The sequence below is a fragment of the Chelonia mydas genome, chromosome 1, assembly GCF_015237465.2.
Source record: "Chelonia mydas isolate rCheMyd1 chromosome 1, rCheMyd1.pri.v2, whole genome shotgun sequence".
Lineage (NCBI taxonomy): Eukaryota > Metazoa > Chordata > Testudines > Cheloniidae > Chelonia > Chelonia mydas.
Window position 1 is genome coordinate 309,128,752 of NC_057849.1, and position 25,660 is coordinate 309,154,411.

The 25,660-nt window shown below is 43.1% G+C and overlaps 1 protein-coding gene across 2 annotated transcripts in view; it reads left to right on the forward strand.

Annotated features, from left to right (window-relative positions):
• The first annotated feature begins 280 nt into the window (after positions 1-280).
• Positions 281-25,660, forward strand: part of PLXNB2 (plexin B2) — a 331,712-nt gene continuing 306,332 nt past the window's right edge. For both annotated transcript variants that reach the window (XM_043550501.1, XM_037889000.2), the window contains exon 1: positions 281-715. The gene's annotated coding sequence lies outside the window, so the exon portion shown is untranslated. The remainder of the gene's footprint in view (positions 716-25,660) is intronic.

The following is a 25,660-nucleotide window of genomic DNA, read 5'->3' on the forward strand; positions in this document are numbered from 1 at the left end:
CCCCGGGCCCCGGCCCATTAACCGCAGCCCCGGCCCCCAGCGCCAGCCCTTCTCCACGGGCGCGCGGCCCGCAAGCCAAGCCCCGGCCCCCAGGGCGAGCCCGGCCGGCTGGCTGCTGCGCTGAGGAAGAGGGGCGGGAGGAAGAAGCGGGGCGATGAGTTGTTGCCTGTCGGGCTTTTCCCTGAGGAGAGGCGTGTGCAAGAGGATCCGGAGCAGAGGCAGGGGGTGGGGACGGAGGAGGACAGGGGGAGGGGGGATCCCGGCGTCTCCCCCTCCCCCCCCGCGCCTTTCCCTGGGCTGTTTTTTCAGTTTCCTGTCTCGCCGGGTGCGCACGGCGGATATGTGCAGCGCCTACAGGTGTGTCTCTCCCTCGCCGCTCCTCCGGCTCCGCGGTGCCGGCGCAGGCAGCAGGCGCGCGTAGGTGGAGGCGGAGGCTCGGGCTCATCATGTGATGATTAATTGGGTTCTGGGTGGTTCCTCTCTCGCTCTCGCTCTCGCTCTCTCTCCCGGCGCTCAGACGCGGGCTGCGGCGGGCGGCTCCTCGGGAAATGGGCAGCGAGTTGGCTGCTATCGCTGCGCGGTGGCTCGGGGGGCTGCTCGGCTGAGCCGCTGTGAGATGGGAGGAGCCGGAGCCGGAGCCGCGGCAGCCTGAGCTGGGATCGGCGGCCGAGCGGCAGGGCGCAAAGGCGCTGCCCAGCCCTGCTCTCCAACTTGGGTAAGTTTGATTCTCCCCCTCCCCCGGGGATTGTTCCCCACGGTGGCTCCACCTGTTGGAAGCAGCGGGGCCGGTTCGTGCTTGGTTTGTGTGAGGGGGAAGGATACACAAATCTGAGGCTAATAAATCACTTTCCCCTCTGGAAAGCTCTGCCTCCTGATTGCCTGTATGGCAACTTCGCCAGTCAGCATGTGCGTAACCTCCGAGGGAAAGGGAGAAACCGAGGCATGAAACAAAACGCGCCCAGCGCTCTCGGATCAGACCCAGTTTGAATCTCCCCGGTAACTGGGATCGGAAGAGTCAGAAACTTTAAAATAAGCCCTGGAGCTTGTTCTTCCCTCGCTCCGAACGGCATATGGCTTTCATTAAGGCAAAACCCAGGGCTTCCTAGGCTATGTCGCGTTGAACGTTGATTGCGCTGCTTTGCCTTGCAATCTAAAAAAAGATCTGCAAACTTTCCTTTTTTAAATGCCGATGTAGCGAGCTGCGTGGATTGTGATTGTATCAAACCGAGCGTGAGAGAGTTAAATACAATTTTTAGGTAAGAGCATTAAGAAAAAGAAAAAACCAACAAGGATAAAAGCTTTGTGATGTTAAGCAGAAAGTTGAGAAGCATCCTCTTGTGCAGAGCGATTTTTAGCTCCAATCTTCTGGTATATAGCACTGGATTTATAGTTCATTATTATCCTCAAGAGTTTTGTAATTCCCATTTCACGACAGGAATAATTGTAACCCATTCTCTCTTGTGTGGCTAGCAGTTGGTTAAGAGCCATTTTGACACTTGAGTTCTTCAGACCACTAGCTTCAATTCAGAAGCTAATTTGGATTTTAATGCAAACACCTTGTTTTATTGCGTTAGATTGCTTTAAACTTTCTCTCCAAACTGTTCTTTTTAAAAAAATGGTGTGTTACTTGTATGCATGCACCGTAGGCAAATGAAACAACGAGTCTCTGTAGCGTGACTCCTACACTGTTTGCTTTGGAACTGTACAAAATCTTTGCTGTGCTTGGTCATGCTGTAATTCAAAGTACCCTGTCTCTTCACTCCCTACTTATGAGCTTCCTGTAGTGTCAGTTTTTATGGCAGGCTATCACGAAAACAATCACAGAATCATTAAACTAACTTGTGGGTTAACCAAAGACCGGGGACAAATATCCAAAAGGTGAACTGTCACATTACTTGTTGGCAAAAATTCCTAGTCCGTTCCTTGTGTGCTAGAGTACTGTGGTGCCATCCATAACTTTTTTTAAAGTAACTTCTTCTGAAACACTAAAAACCTCTGTAACTGTGTTAATGTTTCCTTCAGTGTTTCTTCTGACAAAGATTTTCTTAATTTATTCTAAACTGCATATGGCATTTAACAGGTAACCCATCCAGGATAAATGTTATCAATTTCCTTATTTGTGCCCAATTTAAAGTTGGGTTAGAAGTATGAAAGGGTTAAGATCTAGGATTTACTTGGGATTTCTCTGCCATTGCTGTAAAGGGCCACAAGGTTGTCAGGCCCAAAACGGAATTTAAGAATTTCTTCCTTTTTCTCCTTCTGGGATGAGAATTGTGTACCATGCTGTAGATAAATCAGGTGGGTGACCTATTAATAATGAATTTAGGGTGCTGTTTGTGTAATTACCTATGCATATGGGGCCATCCTTCTACTCTGCATTCCTCTTCAACTGTGAGAGAGCCAACTTCTTGTAAATTTCAGTACTGTGCCTGCTCCCTAGAATGGAACAGAGCATGCCTGCAACCACAAGCCAAAACAAAGCTAGCAGAGGAAGTCTAATCCTATGCCTACCACCCTTGACCTCAGCCTTTATGAATATTTGTATCTCTGAAGGGCTTTATGCGATTTTTAAATTGAGTGGTTTGAACTAGAAATCAGCGTGGTGTTCTCTACTCAAGAAAAGAGCATTTAAAGTAATACAAAAATTAAGTCAAAGCACTGTGAAAGTTGCTAGAAAGGTATTTCTGGACACTGAAGTCCTCTCTACAGCCAATTTTTGTGATCTAGAGATGCCCACAAGAACCTGCACTAGGATCACCAATTAATTCTGCATAGCTGGACTTCTATTGTAGCATAGTAAAAAGCTCCCATCCAAAGCTTTGAACACTCTGACAATCTATTAGAAATGTGCTAATTAACAGACCTGTCAGTTACCCCAAGATTGCTACTAATTGGGGGAAGACTTTCCCATAATCTGGGAAATATTGCTCCAAATAGAACTTTTCCCAGTAAATGTTAATGCACACGGAAATGAATTATTTTCCCACTGGGAAACTACCATACTACAGGGTTTTTCTGCACAGTGAGTTTTGTTGTAACAGTTTATTTGACTGGTTTGCTGACTCTGTTTCTTATGTTTCAAAAGAAGCTACTGGAAAACTTAACTGAACAGTCCTTGATTTTGGCCGTTTACTGTTAGAAGGCATACTGGAGAGCAACAAGCAATATATGTTTACTTTTTAGAAAATGCACATAGAAAATGTAACAAAACAAGGGTTAACTTGTTAAAATCTCTGAAATCTGAAAAGATGGTGATTTAAGAGCATGATCTAGCTTGGGGTGGGCAAACTTTTTGGCCTGAGGGCCACATCTGGGTGGGGGAATTGCACGCAGAGCCATGAATGTAGGGCTGGGGCAGGGGGTTGGGGTGCGGGAGGGGTGTGGGGTGTACGAGGGGGCTCAGGGCAGAGGGTTGGGGTGCAGGAGGTGGTGCGGGAGGGGGCTCAGGGCAGGGGGTTGGGGTGCAGGGTGCGGGAGGGGGCTCAGGGCAGGGGGTTGGGGTGCAGGAGGGGTGTGGCAGGGAGCTCAGGGCAGGAGGTTGTGGTGCGGCAGGGGGCTCAGGGCCGGGGGTTGGGGTGCAGGAGTGGTGTGGGGTGCCGGCAGGGGGCTCAGGGCCGGGGGTTGGGGTGCAGGAGTGGTGTGGGGTGTGGCAGGGGGCTCAGGGCAGAGGGTTCGGGGTGCAGGAGGAGGATCAGGGGGTTGGGGTACAGGAGGGGTTCAGGGTGAAGCAGGGGGCTCAGGGCAGGGGGTTGGGTGCAGGGTGCAGGAGGGGTTTGGGGTGCGGGCTCTGGCCCCGCGCCACTTAGCTGGAGCAGCTCTGGGGTGGCAGTCGCGCTGCTAAGGCAGGCTCCTGCCTGCCGGGGCCCCACGCCACTCCCGGAAGTGGCTGGCACCGTGCCTGTGGCCCCTGAGGGAGCGAGGGGGGGGGGGGAGGGGGAGAGAGAGCTCTGCATGGTGCCCTCACCTGTGGGTTCCACACCTGAAGCTCCAGACGTTCCAGCCACTTCTGGGAGTGGTGTGGGGCCTGTGGCACCACGGGGGTGGCAATCCCGCAGGCCGGAGCCAAAGCCCTGAGGGACCAGATCTGCCCTGCGAGCCATAGTTTGCACACCCCGATCTACCCCCCAGTGAATCTTTCCCTTGACATCAGTGAGAGTTGGATCAAGGCCTAAAATCTATTTAAAAACTTGGATTAACTTTCAGGAACTTTATCAAAAAAGACACAAAATAAAATTCACCAGAATTTCTTAAAGTTGAGTTACCGTCATGTTTCAAGAATTAAAGTCCCAATGACTTGCGGCCAGTATGTTGAAACTTGTTTGGATCTTAGCCTTGGGGGCTGAGGAAAGGAAAGGATTCATGCTCTTACTTTCTTTAAAATCGGTGTTGGTGACAAAGGAGAAATCGCTCTTACTGATTCTGTTAGCTCTGTAGCAAACAAATAAGCTCTTATGTATTTGAAATTTGAACAAATCTAAATGCCTATAAGGTTGAAATAATATTTGGTGTTTTAAAAAAATATTGAATTGTCAAGTAAAAAATTTTTATTGTACCCAGCTTAATTTAAGTTTTGCAACTTTTGAAGCATTGCCAACAAACATTTAATGGCAACATTAAATGAATGATAGTAAACTAATTGCTGAACTTCTATCACTGTCACTTTCCTCTTCCCATTTCCCTTCTTCAAGCAGAAAATTCTGAAGGCATGTAATGAATATTGTGGAGTAGTTTGGCATTGCCTCTTGTGTAAGTGCTCATCAATTTTACAGAACTAGAATGTGTATATTGCAATGTACAGTTAGTTAAACATACCTAAAATAAACAATAAGTCTAAATTCCTTAGGTTCTGAAGCTGCAAACACACATGCTTAATTATTTACTTAGTGACTAGTTCTGTCCAATTCAGTGGGACTACCCAATGAATAAAAGTTGAGCACATGCATAAGAGTCTGCAGGATCAGGACCTTAGATGATTTAATCCTCTTCTCCTCCCCTCACTCCCCAATATACTTGTTTCTTCTGCCTTTTATTTGAACCCAAAAAAATAAAATAAAATAAAAATCAAGTATTCAGTTCCCTTTTGTTTAAAAATTTTACATGCAGGCTCTGTTATGTTGTCAGGTTTAGCTTGCAAATACTGCAGGGGAATGTTAGTGTGTTTAAAAATAACTGGAATTTTTAAAAGTGAAAACGCTTCTGTTGTAGTTAGGTTTTGGAGATGCTTACTTAAATAAAAACCTAAATGAGGCCAACTTGGACCTGACACTGGCCCTCTAATGCTTTGCTAAAATAAAGAAACCAGTTCATGTTAGCTGAATAGATCAGTTTAAAGAGCAGTATTTGGATAGCAAGGATCCTGACCTTGTATTCCTTACTTGACCAAAACTCTCATTGACAAAGTGGAAACAGTGAGTTCCGTAACATGGCTATTCTTCAACAACCAGCTGCTGTCAATCACTCTTAACCTGACAAATAATAGAGTGTCATACCAAAATCTGGATTGCTTTCCCCATTCATGGCTCTCTAGTTAAGGTACGATCACTGGAAACAAACAAAGTTTTGAGTTTCTTTATGCACAATGAATTCTATTTTTATCTACCTTCACCCAAATAAACGGGTGGATAGAAGATTGGAAGGAAATTATTATTAGTAATTATTTGAGTTGAGATTTAGATTTGCACTGATGGAACCAGGAGCAGAATTTGGCCCCTCAGTTATATGGCAGTGGAATTCAAGTAAATAAGAGTGTGGAATATGAAAAATGCTAATTATATCAATATACTTGTTTTGGAATTTCAGCTTCTGAAAAGCCAACCATTGGTGCCAGACCGATTTAGTAATTAGCTACATTGGCTCTTGATGTTTGGAATTCCAAGGTTTCGGGTAGCACAGATGTCTAACATAATCCATCCAACACATTCCAGGTCTGTTCCTGTGTTGGTTCACTGGTGTGTTTAGCCTCCAAGTTTCTGTCTTCATGCTGGACATGCATCTCTCTCAGCTGGAACAATTGACAGTTATAGAAATGAATGAAACTGCTAACTCTGTTTACATGTGTACAATTCAAAAGATCTATTTTATATAATTAAAATCCTGTTTCCAGTGTTCCAGTCCTTCTCTTAGTAGTTGGCATCCCTGTATGGTTACACATGAAGAATAAAATTCACTTTGATACTGACAGTTTCCTCTAAGCTAGTTTTGAATAATGTGACCTTCATAGCTTCCTTTCCTCAGCAGATGTCTGTATGCATTCTCACTCTGAACACTTTAAGGTCAAAATGTACACACTTAAAGTTGTTTAAATTTGTCATCAGTTTTATATACAGTAAGAAAATCAGAATTATATGGAAAAACTTTGGCCTGAAACACTGTTGCTTAATACACCTATGCCCTCCCTGATCCTTCACCTGGACCTATATGAGTTTACACCTGTTTAAACTGATTTTAAAAACAGTTCCAGTTAGGCTAGTGTGATTTTGTGTGTAGGTGTTCTAGAGGAAAGTCTTGATAATCCTGAAGGTCCTTCTTTCTGTGTCTGAAGAGGCAAATCATTGGGTCTCTTTTGCAGAAGTAATGTACAAATCATGACCTTTGTCTTTTGTAACTTAACTTTGTATCAGCAATCATTGTGTGTGAGCTTAAACTACAGAAAAATAATTTATAAAACACAATCCCAAAGTATTTTATTAACTTAAATTTATGTACACTGTCCGTAGCAGGGTGGATTTGATTTAAATCACCAGTCAGGAAGACTCAATTGAATCATGGATTTCTGCATAAAAGTGCATTCTTGTTATAACCTTAATACATATTCTTCACAACTCAGAGATAGATATAGGTTTCATTTTTAGAAGATACACACTATACATTTTTAAAGTGATTTATTTTGAAAACTTTTCAGATTAGTTTTACAGCTGTATCAGAAAATGAATGATTGTTTGGTTATTTCGTTTACCAAAGGTAACTGAAGCAGATATTTATGAAGTCATTGGGAGGTGAATTATCTCCAATTCAACAGGTTAATCATTAATATTTGGAGAATTTTCTTGCCATGCTGTATTCGGAGGAGAACATCACTAGACAGACATTTTAAATTGTTTTATTTAACTAAAACGTTATGTATTCAATATGATATTTTAACAAAAGTGCATGAATTTTTGAATTTAAATATTCAAGTGTTTTAAAATTAGGTTAGTTTTTGTTAAAATTGTTTAACTAAAATAGTTACATGAAATATTAAAGAATAAAATCAACTATGTCAGCCAGGTCAACATGAGAAACTTGAAATATTGGCTTCTGCAGCTAACTCAGTTGTCTTCACCTCCATTTTCTTGTTTGTTCATAACCTGGAAAAGAAAAACAAGATTTCCTGCTTTTTCAGGTCCCAAATGATTTCTCAATTTGGAATGAATTAGTCCAAAGGAAGAAAATATCCTTTCTACACTGGCAGAAGAGGCTACTGCTGTTAAAAGTGAGATTATCACTTCAACAGTCACTGAATCCAAGTGCTTAGGTGACTTCCCCCCAGTTCACTAGTGTGACTTTCTTTAAAACATCATCAGCAAACATATATTTCTTGAATGGTTCACCCTTCGCTCTGAAGTTTTATAGTTGGCATTATGGAGGGATGATTGCTGGATGTCCATGTCGTAGCCAACTCGTCGTCTTCAGCAGTTAAGGTTTGACGCTGGTACCGAGGATTGAGAATATTTGCAAGAAAATGAGCTGGAGATAGTGCTTGTTCCATTTGTTTTTTTAATGCTTGTAATTTAACTCTGTCATTGCATATTTCTCTTTTTTAAGATCTCACTAGGTTCCTTCCAAATTTTAGCAGCATCAGCAATAAAACAGCTATTTCCCTGCATTTTGTTCTAGGCTACAGAAATAGGCTTCAGGGTACTCAGCATGTGTTCAGCATTTCTCTTAAGCCCAATGTTGAGAACTTTGGCGGTGACAGGGCCATCTAGTTTCACAATTTTGTTCACAAACTGTCATCAGATTAGGCCAGTTCAGTGCTCAAAACAGTCCACTACTGAGTTCCATTGCACGTCTTGTGGGAGCGTTAGCTTGGTTCCTCCCACTTTTTTCAGAGCAGCTGCTGCAAAGTGGTTGTTATGGAAGTATTTTGCAATTTCAACAATATTAGTCTTTATTTTTGGAACACTGAAGTCTTTGGCTAGTAGATGCGTCAAATGAGCACTGCAACCGTATGTTGTTAGCTTGGGACTCTCTTCTAAATAATTTCTTCTCATCTTGGATACGTTTGCAGCATTGTCTGTGACCAAACTGCGTACTAGACATTTGAGGTTTTTTTCAGTTTGTTACAGCTGCTTCTTGTAAGTATTCTGCTGTGTTTGCATTCCCTGACGTATCAATTGTTTCTGTAAGGAAGACATTCCCTTCTTCTGTTGTCACACAAGCACATACGACAGGATCATTCTGGACATTGCTCCACCCATCAAGACTCAGGTTAACAATTTTACCCTCCTAGACCTTTTGCACGCTGCTCAATTTCTCTTTCATACACTTTATCCAGCAATTTACCTGCGACATCTGCTCTGTTGGGTGGACTGTATCCTGGTCTTAATGACTGAACTATGCTAATGAAGAGTAGGTTCTCAGTCATACGGAAAGGAGAGTTTGTTGCATAAACAAACTGGGCAATTTTTTCATCAATTGCCTCTTTTTGTAATCTGCTGGTTCTTATCACAAGCTTATCTATGGCTGTTTCTGGTTGATGGAGTTTTTTTCTTTTTGCTACAGGAGATATACTGTGGCTATGTGATATACATGATTTCACTGAAACACAATCATTGGTAGATAACTCTGAAACTATAGAAAATGATGGTGATCTTGAAGGTGGATAGTCTTCAGAATCCTGTATGTTGAGGATGGATTCTCCTAAACAAAATAAGTCCATGCAATTATTTAATTATTATTACCGTACTCTTCATTTAGTATTACTCATTGCATTCACTGACACTCAGAACTGCTTTAAAGATGAAATTGTAAAGGAAAGATCTGCCTATTTCAGCTATTTATTTTTTATCACAACTGCATCGAAAATGATAGTACCACAGAGTAACAACTATATTTTTTGCTCAAACATGAGAATTCAAGAATAGTCCAGAAGAAAGACGGGCAGTCCTCAAGAAAGTATGAAATAAAAAAGTTTACCAACCTGAAGATCCTGCATGTTCTTACATGTTCCTTTCATCATCATCAACACAGCTTCCTCCTGAGAAGGAACACTTCTCATGATGTTGTTTCATTTGGGCAATGAGGCCTTGCATTTCTTTGTTGCACTGTTTGCATGCATGCCTATCCTACCCACACGTAGAGGACCTTTATTAAAATATTCCCAAACTGGGTCTCTTTTATTGCCTGCTGTGATTATAAGTTTTCCTTTCTAGTGAGAGAATGGTATGGTAGATCTCAAATCAATGAAGGCTACACTCAGAAAGACCTCAAAACTTCTGGAATATGCTGCTCAGACAGTTTCACTTTTGTTTCTACTGCCTGTCCCTCCCTTCTCACAGTTTTTTCTCCAGGCTTATTCTCCTTGTCCAGATCTATTCTGGCCCCAACAATCTTGATAAGGAATTGACTTTGTGTACACATTTGCAGAGGGACAATAGGGTTGAGGTCTGTTATTTCTGACTTCTATATATTATTTATTCTTTAAAAACATGTTTGCTGTTAACAAGCATGTTATTTCTGGAGACACAAATCCACAGTTTGAGAACTGCAAAACTAAGCATCTCTGATGGTATCTTCTAGACTGAGCACTGAGTCCCATTCAGTAGATAGAAAGATTAACCTAAATAATCTATACAGAAGCCCCATGAACCCCATAAAATTGGGTCCCTAATCCGTGAACTATTGGAACTCATTTACAAAATTCTTCTTAAACATTACATGAATATATTGTCTCATACTATAGAATTAGACTTTATAATCCTGTGACAAAGTTCCTCCTCTACCTTGGTGGGTCTTGCTCTTATTGGCGGATTTGTTTGCCTTGGAGCTTCACGGTAGCCCTCAGTTTGGCCGTTTTTGTGACCCCACAGTCCAGGTCAACTTCTCCTGTGTCTGACCAGGAGTTGGGAGGTTTGGGGGGAACCCGGGCCTGCCCCCTACTCCGGGTTCCAGCCCAGGGCCCTATGGAATGCAGCTGTCTAGAGTGCCTCCTGGAACAGCTGTGCGACAGCTACAACTCCCTGGGCTACTTCCCCATGGCCTCCTCCCCACAGGACCTTCCTCCTGGTGTCTGATAATGCTTGTACTCCTCAGTCCTCCAACAGTCGTTCTCACTCTCAGCTCCTAGTGCCTCTTGGTCCCAGCTCCTTACACTCGCACCACAAACTGAAGTGAGCTTCTTTTTAAACCCAGGTGCCCTGATTAGCCTGCCTTAATTGATTCTAGCAGCTTCTTGATTGGCTGCAGGTGTTCTAATCAGCCTGTCTGTCTTAATGGTCTCCAGAAAGTTCCTGATTGATCTGGAACCTTACCCAGGGAAAAGGGACCTACTTAACCTGGGGCTAATATATATGCCTTCTATCACTCTCCTGTGGCCATCTGGCCTGACCCTGTCACATCCCTATTCCATGATGAGATATCTTTGAGCTATAATCTATCTTTAGATAGGTTTTTCCCCTCAAAAAGCATTTTATCAAAAAAATCTAATTTAAATGGAAAAAAAATCTGTTCTTTTTTTTTTTTTTTTTTAAATCATTGATTTTTATCCACCCTGGTCTGGAAGGATTACTTTATCCACCCCTGAAATTCAGTCACTTCTAGGGTGAAAAATGGCAAATATTCCAGAAGTGCCTAGCAACGGGAGGTGGTGTGGAAATTTTTTGATATGATGAAAACAGAGTACAAAACAAAAAACCGGGTGAAGTCTCCGAAGCTTGTTAAAGATTAAGAATGTCAGGAATGTGACAAGAACTGGATACATTTCTCCTTGGGCTTGTGTGTCAAGGCATGGGCCATTGACCTAAGTATACTTGGTAAATATTAGCCATTCATCTTTCGTGAAGATGACCTCCGAGTGAAGTAAAATAGTACTAGAATACTTTCTCCTCAAGCTTTTCCTAATTGTTTAACTGTTCCCTGTTTTTAGATTACTTGCTGTGGGAGATTGGATCTGTTTACATTCACCACAGCTGAAAGTCCAGTATATGCCATTTCTCTCTTAAATACATCAGCAAATGATTAATTTTTCATGTGGTTTCTCAGTGTATGTTAAAACGTGTCTGATGTGATTGTGTTGTGATTGAGTGAACTTGAGTGGGTAGAAATGTAATGCTTGGACTACTGAATATTAAGCCAGTAAAAACAATACCTGTACCTCTTCTATTTCTCAGCCCTGTGGGAGTAGTGAGTAAAAGAAAAGAGCTTTGAAAAGGTTTTTAATATGCATGTTGGTTCACATCAGAAACTGAACTTTCCCCCTCCCTCCCATAAATTTATAGATTTCAAGACTAGAAGGGACCACTGTGATCATCATCTATCATTTGTATAATACAGGCTACAGAACTTCCCCAAAATATTCCTAGAGCATATTTTTACAAAAACATTCAATATGGATTTTAAAATGGTCAGTGATAAAGAATTAATTAACAATTCAATGTAGATTCCAGTTGGGAAAGGCAGTCAAGGCTGGGCACCTTGGCACTGATGGCCATTCTATAACCTCTGAAAGGACAATAGGCAGCATAAGCTCTCTTTCATAATGAAGGAAGAAGCCCTGGGTTTCCTCTTCTCTCCCTCCTGGAGCAATGTCTTGCAGAAGGGACAGCTACTCTACAGCTATAATGGCTCATGTTTAGGGCCCTATCAAATTCATGGTCCATTTTGGTCAATTTCACTGCCATAGAATTTTAAAAATAATAAATTTCATGATTTCAGCTATTTCATCAGAAATTTTACAGTGCTGTAATTGTAGGAGCCTTGTCCCAAAAAGCAGTTGGAGTCAGGGGGTGTCACAAGGTTATTGTACGGGGGTTTGTGGTACTGCTACCCTTCTACGTTGCTGCAGGCGGCCGCACTACCTTCAGAGCTGGGCAGCTGGAGAGCAGCGGCTGCAGGCCGGGATCCCAGCTCTGAAGGCAGAGCCGTTGCCAGCAGCAGCGCAGAAGTAAGGATGGTATGGTATTGCCACCCTTACTGCTGCATTGCTGCCTGTAGAGCTGAGCCCTCAGTCAGCAGCTGCTGCTCTCCGGCCATCCAGCTCTGAAGGCAGCAGCGCAGAAGTAAGGGTGGTGTGGTGTGATATGGCCTTGCCACCCTTACTTCTGTGCTGCTGTTGGCGGGGTACTGCCTTCAGAGCTGGGCGCCTGGCCAACAGCTGCCCTTCTTTGGCTGCTCCACTCTGAAGGCAGTGCAGAAGTACGGTTGGCAATATCACGCTACCCCCTAAAATAACCGTATGACCCCCTGCAACTCCCTTTTGAGTCAAGACCCCCAATTTGACAAGCTCTGGTCTCGCCTGTGAAATCAGGATAGTATAGGGTAAAAGTACACACAAGACCAGATTTCATGGAGGGGAGACTAGATTTCATGGTCCGTGATGTGTTTTTCGTAGCCGTGAATTTGGTAGGGCCCCACTCATGTTCCTTGCACAGAGGAAGTGGCTCAGTATAAGGAGTAGTGCTGCTTATGTACACAAGAAGATCACTTACATGAGTTTCTTCTCATTTCCCCTCTCCAGATTGGCTCTGTTACTCATGTGTCAGAGGGGTAGCCGTGTTAGTCTGTATCCACAAAAACAATGAGGAATCCGGAGGCACCTTAAAGACTAACAAATTTATTTGGGCATCAGCTTTTCTGTGTAACAAAACAAAACACTTCTTCAGATGCATGGAGTGAAAATTACAGACACAGGCATAGATACACTGGCACATGAAGAAAAGGGAGTTACCTTACAAGTGGAGAATCAGTGATGACAAGGCCAATTCAGTCAGGGTGGATGTGGTCCACTCCCAATAATTGATGAGGAGGTGTGAATATCAAGAGGGAAAATTTGCTTTTGTAGTGAGCCAGCCACTCCCAGTCCCTATTCAAGCCCTAATTAATGGTGTTAAGTTTGCAAATGAATTGTAACTCTGCAGTTTCTCTTTGAAGTCTGTTGTTGAAGCTTTCCTCACTTCCACCTAGGGAAGTGAGGAAACAGATTGACAGAGCCATACCGGTACCCAGAAGTCACCTACTATAGGACAGGCCCAAAAAGGAAAATAACAGAACACCACTGGCCATCACGTACAGCCCCCAGCTAAAACCTCTCCAGCACATAATCAGTGATATACAACCTATCCTGGAAAACAATCCCTCACTCTCACAGACCTTGGGAGGCAGGCCAGTCCTCGCTTACAGACAGCCCCCCAACCTGAAGGCAAATACTCACCAGCAACTACACTCCACACCACAGAAACACTAACCCAGCAACCAATCCCTGTAGCAAACCCCACTGCCTACTCTGTCCCCATATCTACTCTAGCGACACCATCTTAGGACCCAACCACAACAGCCACACCATCGGGGCATATTCACCTGCACATCTACTAATGTAATATATGCCATCATGTCCTAGCAATGCCCCTCTGACATGTACATTGGCCAAACCGGATAGGCTCTACGTAAAAGAATAAACTGACACAAATCGGACATCAGGAATGGTAACATACAAAAGCCAGTAGGAGAACACTTCCATCTCCCTGGATGTTCAATAACAGATTTAAAAGTAGCCATCCTTCAACAAAAAAAACTTCAAAAACAAACCGTTACTCAGGCATGGCACAAGATGTTTTTGCTAAGGAGTGGTTGGCTTGCTTTGCCAACAGCAGAGATGGCCTTCTGGGGGCTTTCGTGCCCCAGGCATAAAGTTAAGTAATGAAGCCTAAAACTAAATGCAACAATTTTATATAAAAGTATGGGGGATGTCTTAATTCTCTTGGACACTCAGTCTGGTTCAGTGTCGATGTGTATTTTCGCATATCAAGGATGTGTTTGTAATTTGATATAAAGTAACTTGTGAATGTAAACCATCTCCAGGGTAATCTGGTTATCAAAACATAGTAACTCAAGTGTAGAATAATACTTGTTAATTACAATTTTGCAATCTGCATTGTTCATGCCACTGTTGTTCAAAGATTAGCATGTGCAGGTGTACTCGGTAGGATTTGCCAATTTACTTTTCCCAGTTGTAGCAATTAGTCACTATCATTTCGTTTCAATCTTGAGGCCTTGTAAATAAATAAGTAATGTTTCAAAAATGTAAACAACTTCCAAACTGATAGTGATATTTTTCACCTACAGCAATGATAATTTGCAGAGGCAGCCAGTTTTTGTTAGCAGTGGCATAATTAATCCATTTGAATGACAGCCCTAATGTCAGAAGACGGTTCAGAAACCTTGGAATCAGAAGTTTGCAAATTAGCTTACAGTGGGAGTTGATGGGGTGGAATGTTCTTGTGCGTTACTTATCTCTTTGTTTCCTAAACAGCCTTAGTAAGCTGTTAGTGAGGGGAGGGCCAAATACTTCTTTCTATATTGCTTCCCCATTTCCTCAAAATTATTCTGGCCTTCATCTATTCTAATAGACACACTCCATGTGATAAGAGTCAACTTTATTTTTAGTTCTTGTAGTATTGCTTGTGTGTGCGTTTTTCCTTTATCTAAAATCCATGGTAGTACCACACCACACCAACAACTCTTCCTACAGTTAGTGTAGTAGTACTTGTCATGCACAGTGACTCTGCCTCTGAAAGCAGCCTTACCAAGGAGGTGGGGCTGTTCTTACATCTGGATTTGTGTCTAGCAGGCAGTATGGTCCACTCGATACGGTCTCTTGACAGTTGATCCAGTGCCCTAGGTTCCATTCCTGCCTCTGTTGTTGACCTCTGTGACTTCTGGCAAATTACTTCACCTTTCTGTGCCTGTGTTCTGATTACCTTCCTTTGTAAAGAACGTTGGGATCTACCGACGTCATTGCTGTATAAGTGCAAAGTACTATTAAAAGCAGTAGCAGGGTCAGTGCATGCTACTGCATCCAGAGTTCCTATGCAGATTTGGTGAGGAGCCCACCAGCTCCTTAATTTTGTTCTCCGGGGGGTTATTTTTAAAAAGGTCAGGGTTTTTTTGTTTCGTTTTTATTTTTAAAGAGAGTTCCTAGCAAGATTTAAACCCACAGCGGCCATGTCATTGTTCCACTGCCCCTAGTCTCCATGGGTCTTTTAGCTTCTGAAGCAGGAAGTGTGGTGTACATAAGTGCTTGAAGAGGGAGTGAAAGAATAGGCCAGTTTTCACACCAGTTGCAGGTTTGATCAACCTAACATTGTTCACTACCTTAGTGGCATGCCAGCAGTAAGCCAAGCTAATAGTACAGTGTTAACCATGTATATAGTCATGCCCGTTTTTCTTCTTACCTCATTTTGTAAGACTTTGCTTTTGAATCTTGTAAATGGGGTGATAACTAGAGGTTGTTTACTCTGAAATTTTCTCTTGCCAACTTCTTGCCCAGAGGGTATGCAAAGTAAACAGAGAAGCTAGGAAATTAGTCTTGCACCTTGTCTCATATTGCAAGGCAGTCCAAATCTTAGGACATCTGTTAACTCAGTTGAAACAAAAGTAATGAATAAAAATGTGGTAATGAGATTGTTATACTGATGCAGCATTTTAATGTAAGGAGGCCATTGCACAGATCTTTCCTTAATATTCTGAAGGAGCTTTAGAAACCCTGAGGTGTAGGGGGGTGTGTGTGTGTGTGTGTGTGTTTTAATCTGAGTCTTTAGTAAAAGCAAAAGCCTTTTCCTTTTTTATCTGTGCTTTCAACTTTGAGGCCTATCACTGGTACACGGCTGCTACTCTGAAACCTATCTTAAACTTCTGTCACAGGGGCATATAAATCTATGGATAGTTGGGTTTTTTTGGCTTGTTTCCTTACCATTTAAAAAACTTCTGTGTAGTGAAGCAAATTTATTTTTACCCAGATGTGAGTTTAAGGTGGAAGGGGGGAACTATTCGTGCTACCAGGGGATCCTGGATCAACTTTGAGTATTTTTTTTAATCCTAAAGTACTCCAGGGTATGCCTGCATAGATGCTGGGAATGTGTCTCCCAGCCTGGGTAGCCAAACATGCTAGTTCTGCTCAAGGTAGCACACTAAAAACAGTGCTGTGGGTGTTGTGGCATGGGCTAGATGCCTGAGTACAAGCCTACCTGACCCCATGGGTCTTTGATGAGGTGGCTAGCCCAAGCCACCAACTGTCACAACATCCATACTGCTATTTCTAGCATTCTAACTCCTGTCTGTCTACCCAAGCTGGGACGCATGCTCCTAGCTGCGGTATAGACATACCCTCAGATGCCAGCCTGTCGTTAATATATCTGATCCTAATGCAGTAAAAATGTAGGGCTAGATCTGTAGAATTGTGGGTACCTAATTTGCAACATTCGTTTACTTGATTGAATACATATTAAGATGCACAGCTAGGTGTCAAAGTGGTCACTTATGTGCTATCATGGTGGTTGTATGTGAGAATGAAGTGTGTGCAATTGCACAAATCTGACTCTTAAGAAACTACTGTATACCAGACAAAATACTGGTTAACACTGAACACCTTTTATGTTTAAACTTAAAATATAAATGGCAAAAAACATAGTTATTGCAGAGTTAAGGGTGCCAGGTAATAGCTTGTATCCTTCCAGAATGTCGAGTTGCAAAATTCAAACCACTGAAAACCAGGCAATAGAGAGTGAAGGTAAACGCCCATGCAACCATAACTCTGCCCTCCTGGAGTTCACAATCGCCACTGGGAATTGTCAGAATGTGCTCCAGTTGTTAGGTGTAGCTGTATTGAATGGTGGAGGAATACGTTGAAGCAGCTGGGAAGAACTGTGATTGTAATATGTGAAGGTTTGGGGATTAGTCTGCGGAGCATCATAAAACTGCGATTTTGAGGAGATCGGGGTCTGAGTCTTCCCCCTGGTTCCACATGTGTGTCGTTCAAGATACACATGCATCTCTTTCCTTTAAGTTCCCAGTCTGTGTCATTTCAATACAGAATTGTGTGGGTTGTCACTAGCAGGGCACTGGAGTCTTCTTGCCATGGGTATTGTCAGTAGTGAAGTGGGTTATGAGAGTAATTTGTGGATTTAATGATGTATAGGGGAAAGTGTAGGGTTAGGTGGTATCCTGTGTGAGGGGCTGTAAAAGGGTATGGAGTGGTTGTTGAATTGTACATGTCTGGTATTCTGTCAGGGCAGTAGGCTCCATGTTTGAGTGTAGAGCAAAGCACCCGTGTGAGTGTTAAGGGTGCTTTAAACTCTGCTCACTTTGAGCGATGTCCCAAAGTTGAATGTGAGTTTACCCTAACTCTGTATTTTCTGGGTTTCAGTAGTTTGTGTTTCACTGAACTCTGTTCTGAAAAGGCACAAGATATCATTAGGCAACTATAACTTTGCATTAATGACTTTTTTTTTTTCAATTTAATTTCCTAGCTTTTTAAACAATTATTTTTTTTGGGTGCTATTTTGGGTGCTTTATTTTTGGAATTGTTCTTTTAAAATCTAGTAAAAGCCTAATTTCCAGATGTATTTTTTTTTCCTTTTTGTTTTTAATTTACCTTTTTTTAAGGTATTATTGATCATCTAAGTAGTGGTCAGCAGTGTGATAAAATCAAACTTATAAGAATAGACCAATAGCTTTTATACTGTACTTTTCATCAGTTGATCTCAAAGAACTTGACACCATTACCTGTATTTTACAGATGGGAAACTGAGGTACCAGTTCAGTGACTTGCTCAGGGTCACCCAACCAGGCCAGTTATAGAGCTAGGAATAATCCCAGTTGTCAAGGTTCCTCCCCCACTCTGAACTCTAGGGTACAGATGTGGGGACCTGCATGAAAACCTCCTAAGCTTACTTTTACCAGCTTAGGTTAAAACTTCCCCAAGGTACAAATTAATTTTATCCTTTGTCCTTGGAATATCCACTGCCAACACCAAACTCTAACTGGGTTTACTGGGAAACGTAGTTTGGACACGTCTTTCCCCCCAAAATCCTCCCAACCCTTGCACCCCACTTCCTGGGAAAGGTTTGGTAAAAATCCTCACCAATTTTCATAGGTGACCACAGACCCAAACCCTTGGATCTGAGAACAATGAAAAAGCATTCAGTTTTCTTACAAGAAGACTTTTAATAGAAGTAGAAGTAAATAGAAATAAAGGAATCACCTCTGTAAAATCAGGATGGTAGATACCTTACAGGGTAATTAGATTCAAAACATAGAGAATCCCTCTAGGCAAAACCTTAAGTTACAAAAAAGACACACAGACAGGAATAGTCATTCTATTCAGCACAATTCTTTTCTCAGCCATTTAAAGAAATCATAATCTAACACATACCTAGCTAGATTACTTACTAAAGTTCTAAGACTCCATTCCTGGTCTATCCCCGGCAAAAGTAGCATATAGACAGACAGAGACCCTTTGTTTCTCTCCCTCCTCCCAGCTTTTGAAAGTATCTTGTCTCCTCATTGCTCATTTTGGTCAGGTGCCAGTGAGGTTACCTTTAGCTTCTTAACCCTTTACAGGTGAGAGGATTTTTCCTCTGGCCAGGAGGGATTTTAAAGGGGTTTACCCTTCCCTTTATATTTATGACACTAGTCCAGTGGTCTTTCCACACAATTCTTGTGTGATTCCTAAATGCTCCTCTCTGCTCCTGTACATTTTGTTACAGAGGAATGGGAATGATGGTCATGGTTTGAAGCATGCAGCTACAAACAGGGCTGGTGGGAGAAATCTCATCCATGGTCTATATCCCCAAACCTTAACAGTTTTATTTCATGGTTGTTACAGTAACTTTAAGTGTATGAGAAAACTGGTGTGTGTCTTTCCTTCTCCACCCCTGTCCTGCCATTCCCTATATCATGTAGCCCCGCAGCACTGCCAGCTCCCTTTCCTATCCCGTTAAGCTATTAGTTGCACTACAGAAGCCATTTACATGTAAGAAGTTGCTCTTTGCTGTTTCCTGCCTTCTGCTGACGCATGCACGTATTGCAGGCAGCAGCTTTCTAGGGGGTCTCAGACTTCCTTGGTTATGGTTTGTGGACTCCTCTGTGCTAACCCCAGATGCTTTTGCTTGCTTGTAACCTTTAAGCTGAACCCCCAAGAAAGCTATTTTGGGTGCTTTATTTTTGGCATTGTTCTTTTAAAATCTAGCAAAAGCCCAAGTTCCAGATATATTTTTTTTCCTTTTTGTTTTTAATAAAATTTACATTTTTTTTAAGAACAGGATTGGATTTTTGGTGTCCTAAAAGGTTTGTGAATGTTGTTTGATTAGCTGGTAGCAACAGCTAATTTCCTTTGTTTTTTTTCTCACTCTTCCCCAGAGGGGGGTGAAAGGGCTTGAGGGTACCCCACCGGAGGAATTCCCAAGTGCTCCTTGGTTTCAAAGGTTTTTTTTTGTTTTTGCATTTGGGCGGTGGCAGCCTTTACCTAGGCAAGGTCAGAAAAAAGCTGTAACCTTGGGAGTGTAATACAAGCTTGGAGGGGCAAGTATTAATTTTTAGAATCCTTGCAGGCCCCCACCTTCTGCACTCGAAGTGACAGAGTGGGGATTTAGCCTTGACACCATCAAACACACACAGTCTACTGTGGACTGTTATGCCAGTCATAGTGACCCTGGTTGAGGGTGTCGCACCAGGAATTGTAGAGTGAAGTTCCTTGATCTGGCTCAATCCTGTGAATCCGCGAGTCTCTGGGGCAGCCCTGTGGGCAACACCAGCTACGGTCAGCGTGCATCTATGGAGAATTGGAGGAGCATGGTGTGCTTAGGTGTCTCTGTCCATCCTGGTGACATGGCCAAAGGGCATCTAATTCCTCTTTTGAATTTAGCGAGTGATGGGGGGAATGCCCCATCTCTGTGGGATTGATATGTCAGATAAAGTCAGACCACTTTATGTTCAGGATGGGGCACTGACAGTGCATATGGAAAATCTCTAGCCACCCCAAGTCTGCCTGTAAGAGAATCCAGGTTTCTGAACCCTATAGCAATATAGGCAGTACACAGGTTTGGTATATCCTGAACTTTGTCTCAGCGTGGAGACATTTGTGTCCATAAGTGAGATATGGACTTCATGCAAGAGGCAGCAAGACGTAGTCGCTAGAGGACATCTGATTGGCTGCGATTGTTTGAACTCTGTTTGCAGCCTAGGTGGATGAACTTATCAGTGCTCTCCATGGTGCTCCACCCCACCTCTGCTAGGGATTCTGGTAGCCCAGCTCTGAGGTCTGGACCTAGGTCTTCTGCTATGAGACATGAAACCCTTTAGTGCGGGTGGTGTCTTGGTAACCTTGAAGGGCAGGGCTGAAATTCTTTGACTTCTTCACAAGCAAGGCAGGGTCATCAGCTTAGTCTTGGTTAGCGAACACTTCTTGAACAACCTTGATTCTGATGGATGGAATGGTAAGTCCTAATAGCCAGTCAGTAGTTTGGCAGAATCTGTCAACTTAATGAAACACCGTTTGTTTGTTTGTTTTGTTTGTTTTTTTCTGAGGGCTGTATCTCAGGAACCCCTTGCCCAAATGATCCAACATTTGGATAACTAATCTACCTAACACTGCCGTAAGGCAGTCTGTGTAAGTATGTAGATGTTTGCGTATGTAGAAGGATTGTCCTTTTAAATGGGAAGGGTTTCCCAACCTTAGCTGCAGCAGAGCTGGTACTCCGCAATAACATTGTATGAAATCCAGGCCAAATGGAGAGGAGGGGCTCTACACATCCATCAACAGCATAGGAGCTCAGAGAAGTGTAAAGTGAGTCCATTCATTGCAGGGAGATGTTCTCAGTTGAAAGAGAATACCCAAGGGAATCATTACAGCCTGAAACAGTAGCTCTGAGATGTGTGAATTGCCCCATTCATGTCAGTGAGTGTACCCTATTCCCCTTCTTTAGCGCTAGACAGTTTCTGGTATCCCCTCGGTCTCAGCATTGTGTTCTTGGTGTATGCCCCAAGTTAGCCTGTTCTAAGATCCCCACCCAGGGAGGCAGGGCTTCCCCAGATCCTAGCTCATATGGGGATAAGGGGGGGATGGGCTCACTCTCTTAGTGGGATAAGGCATCCCAGCTCATGAGCAGTGATAGAGAGAGGGGCTCAGCACCCCCAGAAAGGCAGGCCGCCACCCTTCTTCACCCCCTCCCATCTCACATATGGAACAGAGACAGGGGAGTCAGACTGTGACAGATATGTTATAATAGAAAGCTAAAGTATAGCCCTCTGTCACTTCGCTACAGTAGAATCTTTGTTAAATGTCACTAACTAGTATTCCTCAACCGTAATGAGAACATGAACAAGGCCAACCAACAATTCTCTGACAACACCTCCTATAAAGAACTCAAAGATGACCCCACAGCACAGTGTACCCAGGAGTTTAAGGATATCCTCAAATCCTTCCTCAAACAACTCCTCAAACTTATCTCCCACAAATCCACCCCAGATACCTTCTACATGTTTCCCAAGATACACAAACAAGAGAGCTCAGGAAGACCCATAATGTCTGGTCACAATATTCTTTCTGAGACAATATCGGGACTCTTAGAAACCATCCTCCAACCATTCACCGCACAAAAGGCCAGCTTCCTCCAGGAAACAATCAACTTCTTCCACAAACTCCACAATATTAACAACTTTTCTGAGAACACCATCATTGCCACTGTGAATGTCACTTTCCTATGCACCACCATCCCTCACAATGACAGCATAGCTGCCTACCGCAAATATTTACAAGACAATGGACAATTCTCAGATATGCACCCCGAACACATTGCCAAACTCATCCATTTCATCCTCACCCATAAGAATTTTACATTCAACAACAAACACTTTGCCCAAACCATAGGAACAGCCATGGGTAATAGGATGGCTCCCCAGTATGCCAACCTCTTCATGGGCCACCTTGAAGGATTACTTCTGGACAAATGCATCATGAAACCAATGATATACCTGAGATACACTGATGATATCATCCTCTGGACCGGGGTGGACAAACTACAGCCCGAGGGCTGTATCTAGCCCTCCAGACTTTTTAATCCGGCCCTTGAGCTTCCACCGGGGAGCGGAGTCAGGGGCTTGCCCCGCTCCTCATGGCTCCTGGAAGTAGCGGAATGTCCCCCCTCCAGCTCCTACATGTAGGGGCAGCCTGGGGGCTCTGCATGCTGCCCCTGCCCCAAGTGCGGCACCCACAGCTCCCATTGGCTAGGAACCACTGCCAATGGGAGCTGCAGGGGCAGCACCTGCTGACAGAGCAGCATGCAGAGCTGCCTGGCTGTACTTCCACGTAGGAGCTGGAGCAGGGACATGCAGCTGTTCTGGGAGCTGCCTGAGATAAGCGCCGCCCGGAGGATGCACCCCTGACCTCCTGCCATACCCCAACCCCTTGCCTCAGCCCTCATCCATCTCCTACCCTCTGAACCCCTCGGTCTCAGCCTGGAGCACCTTTCTGCACCCCCAGCCCCATCCCAGAGCCCGCACCCCAAGCCAGAGCCCTCACTCCCCCCACACCCCAACCCCCAATTTCGTGAGCATTCATGGCCCGCCATACAATTTCCATACCCAGATGTGGCCCTCTGGCCAAAAGGTTTGCCCACCCCTGTTCTATTGGGTCAGACTATTGGTCCATTTAGCCCAGTATCCTGTTTTCTGAGTGTGGCCAATTCCCGGTGTTTCAGAGAGAATGAACAGAATAGGGCAGTTATTGTGTGATCCCTTCCCCTGTCATCCAGTGCTAGCATCTGGTAGTCAGTGGTTTAATCATCTTGGCTAATAACTGTGGATGGATTTATCATCCAAGAACTTTATTATCCCTGTGGTCTAGCCACTAGAGGATGGCATAGCTATATACACCCTTAATCAGTATATTGTGTATCCTCCAAATTAGACAAAAATAAGTCTTAAGTGTGTGAAGCTTACAGGAAATCAAAAGTCAAGTTACAGTCTAATGAGGCCATAAACAAAACTTCAATCTAAATCTCACAGATGGGGCATCAAGTTAGGGCAGGTCGACACTACAGCTAGGATCTAGGCTCTGAGATCGATCCACCGGTGGTCGATTTAGTGGGTCTAGTAAAGACCCGCCAAATCGACTGCAGATTGCTCTCCTGTCAACCCCTGTACTCTATCCCTGATGAGAAGAGTAAGGTAAGTCGACAGGAAATTTTCTCCTGTAGACCCCGCGGTAACTCGACCTATGATGTGTTAACTTAGCTACGTTATTCACGTAGCTGGAGTTGCGTAGTGTAGGTCAACTAACCGTGGTAGTGTAGACATAGCCTTAGTCCCACTGTGTGCAACATTATAATATCTTGTAGTTACATAGCATTTCACCTTCGTAGATCTCTGAAGTATTTCACAAAAATATCACTGTACTTTTTTATTGATGGACAATGTACATTTAACATAACAAATAGAGTTGCTGTATTTTTATCAAAAAAGGGCTGTGACTTCCAAAACTTCCCATCTGCTTTAACAACTTTCCCTCAAGAAACTGACGGTAAGCTTTATAGAATCTCACGAGTGGCACAGTCCATTAAATTAAAAAAACCTTACCATTTTTGTCTTCTAGAATATTGCTGCTGTTCTAGTGCCAAAAACAAAGCAGTGGGTAGAGATGCAGGGAACTAGTAATCATGTATTAAGAGTCTATAGAATGCAGGAGTTTTTAAGATGGATGTAATCCTGAATTCTTCTTATACTTCTACCACTGAATCGAGGGAAAATATTTCTATGCAAGTGCAGTAACCAATTTTCCAATCACTAATCTTTTAATACCAGTCACAAACAAAGTAAGGATGGTATGTGCCTGCAATACTTCCGTTTTTAATGACAATGAAGCATGAAGACAAACATTTCAAATCATGAGACACTTTTTTTGCTCTCTGATTCAAACAACAAAAAAACCTAGCTCAACTGGTTTTAGTGAAATGGTGTGTGCTCTGTTCAGCCTACCCTAAGAGATAGATGGGGTAGCTGTGCCCTTTGCATCTAACTGGGATACAGTTGTGCCTTTTTGTCTCCAATCTGAATGTGTGTCCACTTCATGTGTGAATCATGGAATAAGATTAAAGTTGATTTATAAATGTTTCCAATGCAATGTGTTTTAAAACTGCAATAAATCATGGGGATTTCATGGATGGTCCTGCCAACCATAGGAATATCCTAGATATCATGTTTCTCGGTATATGCTGGTTGCCATAATCTTCATCTTCATCTAATGAGGCAGCGGCCCCATCACATTGAGCTGTCTTGCCCTCATAGACTAATAAATCCGATGAGATTGCAGACTCTTTTTGACCAGTCTGCTGGTTGTACTGTATTTTTCCCTTCCTCTATGGCCAAATAGGATGTTATGATAACTTCTAGTCCTCTGTCATCGGTCTTGGCTGCTGAATATTTTCCATCTTCCCTCCTCTGCCACACCACCTTAACCTCCCAGGTCACCAGTATATTGATGAACCTAATTAAAGGAAACCAGAGCTCCAAGGGTAGAAATCTGTCTGACCAATTAAGTCATGAATTTTTGGAGGTTCTATGCAGGGGCTGTGGTGAAAGCACAGAGAGCCTTCTTTTCCTCCACCATAGCACCAGTGAAATCTTGACCAACAGAACTGCCCTGGGTGGTGACCATCTTGGTTAATGGGAGCTATCTTTTAAGGCAGAAAATTCTTCACAGTGATAAAATGGCAACTGCCTTGTGTACAAACGAGATGAGACTTGGATTGGATTATGTGGTGGCAGGGCTATGTCAAGAGGTAGCAAACATAATGACCCTTGCATTTTCATTGTTTCCTTCATGGATCTGGAACTGCTTGGAGACCTATGGCCTAAAGTTTGTGAGATTGACCTGTGTTCCTTGAAATTAACAGCCCACTGTGTGAAGACAAGATGCTGGCTTCTCTTAAATGAGCAGTCATCCAAACTGTGCTCATAAAACCATCAGAGACAGACAACTAGGGCCCTGTCTGTAATCTACTGAGAAGATTTGTGGCAAAGAAGATGTGATGTCCCTGATTGTTTCAGCGTGTCAAAGGTCAGAAGTGTGACCCAATCTTCTACTTGTATTAGTTCCAGTGTTCTCTCTGTATCATACACATTTGGTGTCTTCTCTTGCATTATTGAAAATTGTTTACATCCAAACTAAAGAATTGTGAAGCTGAGGCTATAGTGAGACGATGTTACCCCCAAATGAATAAATCCCGCAGCATTTTAAGCTTTCTGTATGAACAAATTTTAGCTCTTAGCAGGTTGAGAGGAATAAGTACAGGACATCCACGCTCAACTATACTCATCAAACTGCAACTGTACAAGCTCCCAATATTTTTCAGGAGCAACAAAAGGTATTTGTTTTAGTCCAAATGGTGTGCTCTAACTGTTTTAGAGACTGCCACACTGCAAGTGATTCAGCCAGGATGCTCTAGCCAACCATCCCCAGATTTGAATTTAAGGAGGCTGGAGACCGGAATGAAATTCTGGCTCTGACTGACAATTGCAAAAATCCCACTGATTTTCATAGAGCCAGAACGTCACTCCAGATGTTCTCAAGTGGGGCCCTTGAGTTATTTTCTGTATTGGTCCAGAGAGGTGTGAGAATTGCTTGGTCTTT